This window comes from Chanodichthys erythropterus, chromosome 5 (genome assembly GCF_024489055.1).
Source record: "Chanodichthys erythropterus isolate Z2021 chromosome 5, ASM2448905v1, whole genome shotgun sequence".
NCBI classification, from domain to species: domain Eukaryota; kingdom Metazoa; phylum Chordata; class Actinopteri; order Cypriniformes; family Xenocyprididae; genus Chanodichthys; species Chanodichthys erythropterus.
This window is the reverse complement of record NC_090225.1, coordinates 30099641-30112159: the sequence shown is the minus strand read 5'-3', so window position 1 is coordinate 30112159 and position 12519 is coordinate 30099641.

Below are 12519 nucleotides of genomic sequence, written 5' to 3'. Positions count from 1 at the left end.
CATCTGTATACTGTATCAGTGTAGACAGCGTCAGTGATTATAATGACTTCAGAAACTGAACACATCTGTATACTGTATCAGCGTAGACAGCGTCAGTCATTATAATGACTTCAGAAACTGAACGCACATCTGTATACTGTATCAGCGTAGACAGCGTCAGTCATTATAATGACTTCAGAAACTGAACGCACATCTGTATACTGTATCAGCGTAGACAGCGTCAGTGATTATAATGACTTCAGAAACTGAACACATCTGTATACTGTATCAGTGTAGACAGCGTCAGTGATTATAATGACTTCAGAAACTGAACACATCTGTATACTGTATCAGCGTAGACAGCGTCAGTCATTATAATGACTTCAGAAACTGAACGCACATCTGTATACTGTATCAGCGTAGACAGCGTCAGTGATTATAATGACTTCAGAAACTGAACACATCTGTATACTGTATCAGCGTAGACAGCGTCAGTCATTATAATGACTTCAGAAACTGAATGCACATCTGTATACTGTATCAGTGTAGACAGCGTCAGTGATTATAATGACTTCAGAAACTGAACACATCTGTATACTGTATCAGCTTAGACAGCGTCAGTGATTATAATGACTTCAGAAACTGAACACATCTGTATACTGTATCAGCGTAGACAGCGTCAGTGATTATAATGACTTTAGAAACTGAACGCACATCTGTATACTGTATCAGCGTAGACAGCGTCAGTCATTATAATGACTTCAGAAACTGAACGCACATCTGTATACTGTATCAGCGTAGACAGCGTCAGTCATTATAATGACTTCAGAAACTGAACACATCTGTATACTGTATCAGCGTAGACAGCGTCAGTCATTATAATGACTTTAGAAACTGAACACATCTGTATACTGTATCAGCGTAGACAGCGTCAGTCATTATAATGACTTCAGAAACTGAACGCACATCTGTATACTGTATCAGCGTAGACAGCGTCAGTCATTATAATGACTTTAGAAACTGAACACATCTGTATACTGTATCAGTGTAGACAGCGTCAGTCATTATAATGACTTCAGAAACTGAACGCACATCTGTATACTGTATCAGCGTAGACAGCGTCAGTCATTATAATGACTTCAGAAACTGAACGCACATCTGTATACTGTATCAGTGTAGACAGCGTCAGTCATTATAATGACTTCAGAAACTGAAAACATCTGTATACTGTATCAGCGTAGACAGCGTCAGTCATTATAATGACTTTAGAAACTGAACGCACATCTGTATACTGTATCAGCGTAGACAGCGTCAGTGATTATAATGACTTCAGAAACTGAACACATCTGTATACTGTATCAGTGTAGACAGCGTCAGTCATTATAATGACTTCAGAAACTGAACACATCTGTATACTGTATCAGCGTAGACAGCGTCAGTGATTATAATGACTTCAGAAACTGAACACATCTGTATACTGTATCAGTGTAGACAGCGTCAGTCATTATAATGACTTCAGAAACTGAACACATCTGTATACTGTATCAGCGTAGACAGCGTCAGTGATTATAATGACTTCAGAAACTGAACACATCTGTATACTGTATCAGTGTAGACAGCGTCAGTCATTATAATGACTTCAGAAACTGAATGCACATCTGTATACTGTATCAGCGTAGACAGCGTCAGTGATTATAATGACTTCAGAAACTGAACACATCTGTATACTGTATCAGCGTAGACAGCGTCAGTGATTATAATGACTTCAGAAACTGAACGCACATCTGTATACTGTATCAGTGTAGACAGCGTCAGTGATTATAATGACTTCAGAAACTGAACGCACATCTGTATACTGTATCAGCGTAGACAGCGTCAGTGATTATAATGACTTCAGAAACTGAACACATCTGTATACTGTATCAGCGTAGACAGCGTCAGTCATTATAATGACTTCAGAAACTGAACGCACATCTGTATACTGTATCAGCGTAGACAGCGTCAGTGATTATAATGACTTCAGAAACTGAACACATCTGTATACTGTATCAGCGTAGACAGCGTCAGTGATTATAATGACTTCAGAAACTGAACACATCTGTATACTGTATCAGTGTAGACAGCGTCAGTGATTATAATGACTTCAGAAACTGAACACATCTGTATACTGTATCAGCGTAGACAGCGTCAGTCATTATAATGACTTCAGAAACTGAACGCACATCTGTATACTGTATCAGCGTAGACAGCGTCAGTGATTATAATGACTTCAGAAACTGAACGCACATCTGTATACTGTATCAGCGTAGACAGCGTCAGTGATTATAATGACTTCAGAAACTGAACACATCTGTATACTGTATCAGCGTAGACAGCGTCAGTCATTATAATGACTTCAGAAACTGAACGCACATCTGTATACTGTACCAGCGTAGACAGCGTCAGTAATTATAATGACTTCAGAAACTGAACACATCTGTATACTGTATCAGCGTAGACAGCGTCAGTGATTATAATGACTTCAGAAACTGAACGCACATCTGTATACTGTATCAGCGTAGACAGCGTCAGTGATTATAATGACTTCAGAAACTGAACGCACATCTGTATACTGTATCAGCGTAGACAGCGTCAGTGATTATAATGACTTCAGAAACTGAACACATCTGTATACTGTATCAGCGTAGACAGCGTCAGTGATTATAATGACTTCAGAAACTGAACGCACATCTGTATACTGTACCAGCGTAGACAGCGTCAGTAATTATAATGACTTCAGAAACTGAACACATCTGTATACTGTATCAGCGTAGACAGCGTCAGTGATTATAATGACTTCAGAAACTGAACACATCTGTATACTGTATCAGCGTAGACAGCGTCAGTCATTATAATGACTTCAGAAACTGAACGCACATCTGTATACTGTATCAGCGTAGACAGCGTCAGTGATTATAATGACTTCAGAAACTGAACACATCTGTATACTGTATCAGCGTAGACAGCGTCAGTAATTATAATGACTTCAGAAACTGAACACATCTGTATACTGTATCAGCGTAGACAGCGTCAGTGATTATAATGACTTCAGAAACTGAACACATCTGTATACTGTATCAGTGTAGACAGCGTCAGTGATTATAATGACTTCAGAAACTGAACACATCTGTATACTGTATCAGCGTAGACAGCGTCAGTCATTATAATGACTTCAGAAACTGAACGCACATCTGTATACTGTATCAGCGTAGACAGCGTCAGTGATTATAATGACTTCAGAAACTGAACGCACATCTGTATACTGTATCAGCGTAGACAGCGTCAGTGATTATAATGACTTCAGAAACTGAACACATCTGTATACTGTATCAGCGTAGACAGCGTCAGTCATTATAATGACTTCAGAAACTGAACGCACATCTGTATACTGTACCAGCGTAGACAGCGTCAGTAATTATAATGACTTCAGAAACTGAACACATCTGTATACTGTATCAGCGTAGACAGCGTCAGTGATTATAATGACTTCAGAAACTGAACGCACATCTGTATACTGTATCAGCGTAGACAGCGTCAGTGATTATAATGACTTCAGAAACTGAACGCACATCTGTATACTGTATCAGCGTAGACAGCGTCAGTGATTATAATGACTTCAGAAACTGAACACATCTGTATACTGTATCAGCGTAGACAGCGTCAGTGATTATAATGACTTCAGAAACTGAACGCACATCTGTATACTGTACCAGCGTAGACAGCGTCAGTAATTATAATGACTTCAGAAACTGAACACATCTGTATACTGTATCAGCGTAGACAGCGTCAGTGATTATAATGACTTCAGAAACTGAACACATCTGTATACTGTATCAGCGTAGACAGCGTCAGTCATTATAATGACTTCAGAAACTGAACGCACATCTGTATACTGTATCAGCGTAGACAGCGTCAGTGATTATAATGACTTCAGAAACTGAACACATCTGTATACTGTATCAGCGTAGACAGCGTCAGTAATTATAATGACTTCAGAAACTGAACACATCTGTATACTGTATCAGCGTAGACAGCGTCAGTGATTATAATGACTTCAGAAACTGAACACATCTGTATACTGTATGAGCGTAGACAGCGTCAGTGATTATAATGACTTCAGAAACTGAACGCACATCTGTATACTGTATCAGCGTAGACAGCGTCAGTGATTATAATGACTTCAGAAACTGAACACATCTGTATACTGTATCAGCGTAGACAGCGTCAGTGATTATAATGACTTCAGAAACTGAACACATCTGTATACTGTACCAGCGTAGACAGCGTCAGTGATTATAATGACTTCAGAAACTGAACGCACATCTGTATACTGTATCAGCGTAGACAGCGTCAGTCATTATAATGACTTCAGAAACTGAACGCACATCTGTATACTGTATCAGCGTAGACAGCATCAGTGATTATAATGACTTCAGAAACTGAACCCACATCTGTATACTGTATCAGCGTAGACAGCATCAGTGATTATAATGACTTCAGAAACTGAACACATCTGTATACTGTATCAGCGTAGACAACGTCAGCCATTATAACAGCTTATATTTGCTTTTGACGTGGCGCTCACATCTAGTTTAGGCAAGTGTCAGCCGTTAAGCGACTGAACGCCAGTGGGTGGGGCCTATGGTGTGATGATGTATAACTATTTGTTGATGTCTTGCTGACGGTCATAATGTATTTGCCTGTGTGACATCACAGATCCTACAATATCTTAACGAGCTGTTTTTGGAGTTAAATTAAATGTTTATGGAGTGATTAAATGCTTTGTTTATAATGAGGGTGACGTTTTAAGCTCTGAAACTTGCAGGATGTTTTAATGGGACAAAGACTTATTTTATGCCAAAAGATAATGGCAATCTGACTCATCAATTAAAACCACTGAACTGGGTAACATGGCTGTTGATGGGAGAAAACCAGGAACATTGTCTCTGGCCATGTGATGAGGTATAAAGTAGTTTTTGAAGGTCCACCCATAAAAATTTTGTCCCAGGCCCTGTGAATTGAAGCAATAGTTTTTGTTCCCAGTCTGTTTTTTTATTGGCAGTCCATCCATGAGCGTAACTGATGACACCAGAGTGAGTCACATGCTCAATTACTCACTGTTCCACTCCTACACTGAAAATAAATTGGTGTATAAATAATTTTCACTCAAAAATTGCTAGTAAATTTCACAATCAATTACCAATAAATGGCAAGTAACACTTTGTATCAAAGTGGCATTTTAAAGCCGAAAAACAAATAGTAATTTCTTGTAAAACAACAATAATTTTTATTTAATTTACAACTTCAAAAAAATCTTTTATTGTACAGTGTAGAGCGTGCAAGGCTCTTACAAGTTTTAGGTGCTGGATCTCCAGCTAAAAAGAACAGGGACTCTTTCATTGTCTCCCAGAGTATTAGTTCCAGTGAAATCTGGTACACAACACCGTAACAAACTTTACCCATGACTAAAACTGGCTTCCAAATCGGTCGGATGACTGTAATGAGGGAAGAAATCGAGCTCCACGCTGTGGATGAATTGAAAAGATAAATCGCAGATGCGACGAAGCCTTCTTTGGATGTTTTATTTGGAGGGCTGGTGTAATCTGTACCATTATGTCAGTGAAAGAGTTTAGTTCTTCCCTTTTTCAACCTTAGCATGGAAACAGATGTGAGAAATATGCTTTACGGGGAACAGGTTTAGATGAAGCATCAAAGAGGTTTTAAGCCATCAGATAAATCCTGAAAACATAGCGAACTGCTCAAAACTCAAGTCAGATTTGATCAATTTTCGTCCATACGATTTCAATTGTCCCATAGAAGCTACTAGAATAGATTCAAGCTTTGATTGGAACATCAAACGTTCAGTGTGTGCACTCATGGGGAAATGTACACTGCAGGCTGTATACTGAAAGTAGAGATTGCCAATGAGTTAATAATAATAATAATAATGAAAGTGTTACTCAGACAATTGAAGGTTTACACCTAAAACAATGAAGAGTATTTCTGGCAGGTATGTTTAGAATGATGTGGATTTTCTCTTATGAAGACAAATCAGTAGCCTAGAAAAAAAAATATTTTATTAAACATGAGGGTGGGTCTGTAATAGCTTAAGAAATCTGTTAGTATTTCAGTGGCAGTTACTTGGCACAGAACTCCCTAGATGGAATCTGACATCTTTGCTCACAGACAGTTATTTTTAAGCATGACATTGACTGCATTTACATGTGCACCAATAATGCATTTGGGTCGCAGTAATCGCAGTAAGATGTTTACATGACTCTTCACTCCTGTTTACATGCAATTTTCATTATTCTGATAATTTGCTAAGAAGTGTGTTTTTTTTTACCTCACACACAGGTGTGTTACTGGACACTGTTTTAATCCACTTACTTTAGAGGCGAAACATTTCTATGGATTTATGTGGATATTATTCTGCACTGTGATGAACATAGTAGCAGCTGTAACTGAGTTTCCTATGCTGCATCTTCACACGTCTCTAGATGAAGATAAGACTGTGCGGCGAGCTGTGATGGCAGAATTTAGTGATTTGGAGTGGAGGAAAAACTTCAGAGTAATGTCACAGAGTTCATTCATGATGTTGTACCTCATCCATGTACGTCTGAGCACATGCGCACCTTGTTCAGAATGGTAATAATGTGATTAAGGAGTTTATGGAATTTACCTTAAAAGTACAGTAGCAACATTTTAGGTTTAACAGATTTATCTTAAATTTACAGTAACAATATATACGTATTTCATTAACTGATATTTTGTAATACACTAACAACCACCAATCACAGGTGATAATGAAAAAGTCACATGATGAATTAAAGCTTATCAAGCAGCTTTTCCACAAGCTGAGAAGCACAGTAATAATATATAGAAGGTGAACACAGTGTCATTCACACAAACATTAAACACCATCATAGTAACACACGTGACATTATAAAAATGCAATAAACAATCATTGAACAACATTAGATGTCTCATAAATCCCTCATGTACATAACTGATTGGAAAAAGAAAATAAAAACTATAAAGAAACAGTTATTTCAACAAAAATACATCAAATGTGAAGTGTCACACATGCAGGGAATTCTGGGAATGTCAATTTACATTTTTTCTTTGTAAATTATAAAATTACTTGTTCTTTTTCAGTTCCAAAAACTGTAATTTTAATGGTATTTTACTGTAAAATTAAATTAAATGTATGGTTAGATCTATTACAGTTATTCACTGTATATAGTACGGAAACTTTCTGTTAACCAATTAACAGTTTTTTTTTTACTTTAGCATTTTTACAGTCTTTTACTGTTAAAGGCAGCAGACAGGGAAAAAAAATCCATTTCACACTACTCCACATTACCTTCTGGAAACTGTCAAAATACTAATCACTTTATATCATATCTTCATATCTGCAGTTTTTGGTCACGGGTGACAAATACATTTTGAATTCCCTAACACAATTTGTGATAAAGGACCTCTGTATTACAGTATAATGTGTTCACCTGTTCATCCATATGGTTTATCCTTTTTTAAAAAGCTCTTTTTTCAATCTTGTCAAGCATTATGTGGAAGTCCAGCTGTTTTTGAAGAACCTAATAAAAATGTAACTTTCTGTGTCCACCACATCACACATCGACTATAACATTCTGCATAGTTTGCTTTTGGATTTTTGGTTTACTTCACTTGAACACTGAATGTTAACACATTTCGACATTGATACATCTGGACAGATGTTTTAATGTGCTTCTAGATGTATCGCTTGGAATTTTTAATTGCACCATGGAGGGATCCTGGCTCGCTCCACACAAAGTACAAATCCAATGAGTTCATAAAGGTTTCAGATATATTTCAGCACTCCGTTTACAGGAGCGAAGTGAAAAATGAAATAAACAGCTGCCGACGGCTAGGGTGTGAAAAAGTAACTCTCTACAGAAAAGGTCTTTTCCTGATCATGCTAAACTATTTAGACCAAATATTAATCAGCCGGCCAGCTTTAACTTCAAAATAATATACGGCCCTCTTCGAATGAAATGTAGAGCGCAGCTCAACCGCATCCGCACTTTGCGTGTGAACCACCAAATTCACTGATGGAGACTGAAAGTATCAGAGAGTAGTGGCACATAGAATTCTATGGAAAATCCCTTCTCAACTCCAAAATGCAGTGAAAACATACAAGCATGAGAGGGAAAGTAAACAATGCGGAAAACGCGAACCCTTCCACATGGGAAGTGATGTAATATTTTTGTCTGCCTGCCCTTTTTGAAAGGACTCTTGTCTGTGCTGCCATGGCTTTACTCTCAATACACAATGCTGAAAGGACATATGGAACCTTTAATCTATCGATGTAACTAGATACATTTCCTGAAGGAAACATTAGTGCTGAGAATACAGCCTATACTAAATGTGTGGGTTTTTGTTGGTAGTATTAAACTTTAAAGTGTTTAAGAAATTTAAGACTAATCTCCCACTCACTCGGCATTCACAATGTAACCAACAGTGTTGATGAAATGTAATCAGTCTCCTCTTTCTTGCCTTTATTTAACCAAATAGCTACCTTTACAGTGCAAAAAAAAAATGTAGCATTAGTAGTCTGCACATTTTCTTCAAAAGACAAAGAAAAAAGTTAGTCAAATGAATAAAATAGGTAAAACTCTCCAATTTAGACATATTTTATTAACTAGGCGTACATTTGCAACTACATGTCAACTAGAGTATTAGTAGACTGTCTGTCTCTTTATTTTGATGCTCCCAACAGACATTCAACTGACTACAAGTAACTTTACAAGAACATGCAAAGAGTTAGTTGACATGTAGTTGGAAATGAATAAAAGTTAGTTGACATGTAGTTGCAAAGTTACTTATAGTTAGTAGAATGTCTGAAGTGGATCTTCAAAATAAAGTGTTACCAAAAGAAAAGAAAAAAAGCTCTGTTGTTAATTTCCAAGTAGGAATAGCTAGATTGGAATACAATGGTTGTAGCATTCTTGGCTAAATTAATCTTGAATCTTTTCCATGATGGTGTACTTAAATAATTGATTAACTGCAGATGTATAGGGTCAAGGATTAAACAAACTGGATGAAACAAACCAAATTACAATATATTGCAATTGTGTGTAATTCTTTTTATAAAACAGATTTGATAAAACATTGTAAAATGCAAATAAACACATGCCACATATCTTTATTATTAGACTTAGCATAACACATTTTATTACAGACAGTTGGTATTTGGGAGTAGCATTGTTTTTTGGATTATTAAAATGAATAAATGTAATTATGTTTTGAAGATTAGTATCTTTTTTTATATGTTGCTGTTGACACTGTTTTATAAATGCATTAAACCACTCAAGGCTGTGTGTTACAGTGATTATACCACGACTTTTGGCTGTCCCAGATAAAAGATTGCCATTATGAAACAATCGTGGCGATTTCTGTGATTGTGGCTCTTAATCGGTGGTCCTATATCGTACAGTGAGAGTTGTACAAAGACGGCCGTTTTCCCGGTCTTGCGACCAAAGATAGCCTACGATCATTTTCTGACAGTGTCATAAATTCAGCATGATCAACGCACAGTGTGTTTGACCAGCCAATACAAATGTGAGATGAAATCAAAGCGACATGGCGCTAAAACTTAAAACTGCTCACCTCAAGCTCTTTTCCCTTCTTCTTTCACCGCTTCCTTTTTTCCAGCACACATAAAAACTACAACTGCCAAAGTGTGATTCAACATGGTGTTTTGTTTACCAGTAGCGTGTGCTGATGACATTTTATTCTTCTTTAGAAACTTGCATCGTAGCCTACGAGTCAACAGGTGTCAACATCGTACAATCTACATGCATGTCGCGCCCAAGTTTAATAGATACATGTCGCACAGTGTGATTTGTAATGATCTTATAGGAATGCTAAAATCGTGCAGTGTATCCCGGGCTTTAGGTGAACTGAACACAGTGTAGTCCAGGAACACTCTGGCAGTCATTGGGAATCAGCGGATGAAAGGAGCTGGCGAATGCAGTCAAGTACAGGTGTTCCTTTTTACACAGATTGAATGAGACTTTTGGGGTCAAACGTAGTCTTCTCTCGCCTCCTTCACACCAAAACAAGCGTGCTCCACACACACAAATAACATTTGACTCAGAACACATCCCCTGTATTCTGAGCCGTGACCTTGTCCTGGTAACTAGCGTGTAAAAAATGTGACCCAGATGGTTGACTTGCTCAGGGACGTCTGATTGAGCTGTAATAAGGCTCTACAGCCCACCCACTAAACCCAAATTGGGAAAAGGGTATGTGGAACGATGAAGAAAGTAAACTGGAAAACATTTTGATTAGATCGAGTTTCAGCAGCGTCGTGGGCCGACTGCAAGCGGACACTTTCAAAATAAACTATGAGGCCAGAGAAAAGAAAAGAAAAATGTTCTAGCTTACGATAGGATAAAGTAATGGGAGAAGAATTTCACAAATAAATATGACAACGTTGATACTTTATGATAGTGATTGACATTTTATTTATTTGTGTCACCAGTTTGTTTGTTTTCATTAATTGTCCACAAAAAGAACAAGGAAAAAGTCATTTTTTTACTGTGTAAAATCACAAAGCAAAATAAAACAAACTTTTCCCTGCCTTTAGGTATTTCACATATTTCAACTAATGTCACATGGGTTAAAAAAAAAAATCATGTGTTTTCCATTCATTTAAACAAAGCTGTGCACGTGTGGAGATTGTGTTCTCTTGGGGTGTAGTGTCCTAAATATTTACCTAACTAGATAAAACACACCCCTAATCATTTTAATATGTGTCTCCTTCCATGTACGAGACAACACAACTGCATTTTTAGCAGCGTCCGGTGTGTAGTCCACTGTGGTTTCATTTCAAGCATACCAATGTTTATTGCAATCTAACATGGATTTGATTGACAATCACCCCTTTGAAAACACAAAACAACAAGCATATGAAGTTCATTACTACTATGAACTCAAAAAGTAGAAACAGCGTGGCAATTTGAGCAAGAATCGAACCGTATGAGGCACAGATTTGTGGTGCGGTGGGTGGGTATCCCCTGGTCCTATGGTTAAAAAAAAAAACGTAAAATCCATACTCTGTGAACAATTTCAACAAGCATGTTAACACGCACAGCATTTTCTGATTAAGTTCCATAGTTTGGTTAAGCCTTTAATCTGGGAAAAAAAAGTAAAAGAATTTGCTCTAAATATGACCTGGAACTGTGATTTTCACAGACATGCACACTTTACAATAGGGATTTGTTTGATAACATTAGTTAATGCATTAGCTAACATGAATTAACAATGAGCAATATATTTGGTAACACTTTTAATTTCAATGGTTCTCTTTAGGCATATTCTACTAACTATAAGTCACTACATGTTAACTAGCCACCACTACAGTATTAGTAGACCGTCTGCTTAATATCTGCTAACACTTTATTTTGATGCTCTTACTTGCAACAACCCGAACCCTAACAGCTAATAACCTAACAGTCTACTACAGTCTACTAATACTCTGAGAGTTTGTTGACTAGTTACTTAGTTTGTAGAGTGTCTATAGTAGAACATCGAAAGATTTTTTTTTTTCATATATCTTTATTAGCAAAAATATTATTGTTCTTTGTTTGTTCATGTTAGTTCACAGAGCATTACATCAACATTAACTTAAAAAAAAGCTGTAGAAATATTGTTCATGTCAATTGTCACCAGAATATCCATTGTTTATTTAAATCTGTGCATGTGCAAACAAAAGTAGTTATAAATGCAATGACCCGAGGCACGGGCAGCTGTGAAAAATCACAGATCCGGGTCATTTTCAGAGAAATAATGAGACAGATTATTTACTTTCTTTTCCAGATTAAAGGCTTAACCAGACTATGTGTTACACTAGTTACTGCTATTCACTGACATGTTTACATGACACAAAATTTCAATTCATATAAGCTTATTCCAGCTGTCTTATTCGGAATACTAGAAACCATAATATTGTCTTAATCAGGTTAGGGCAATTGGGATTGATTTAACCAGCATTTATTGGCATGGGCATGGAATGTACATATTATTGATTTCGGCGTATGTGATCTGCTACTTTGCTGGGCAAATACAAGAATTTGTTCAGCTCAGTTAAATAACACACATAAAGGACATACTGCTGCTGAATATATTAACCCTCTGTAACAGATCTCTACAGGTGGTGCTGGGGAGGAGGAGGGGTAAACAGAAGTTTTCATAATCACACAGCGGGCTAGGAAAGGACTATATGGTTTTTATGGATTAGGAAATACGTCTAGTTGGCTAATGCCTTGACATTAGAGGAACCAATCGGCGTTAGGTTAGAGTTTCATGACTAAACTATGGATTTACATGTATACAGACCAAAGTCCGATATTAATCTTGTAAGCATTAAATGACATTGTCATTTAGATTGAGCATGAAGATCAGTGTCCAAAGACCTGAAGAGCCCCAGTCTGATCAATCATGTGCATATGTGTG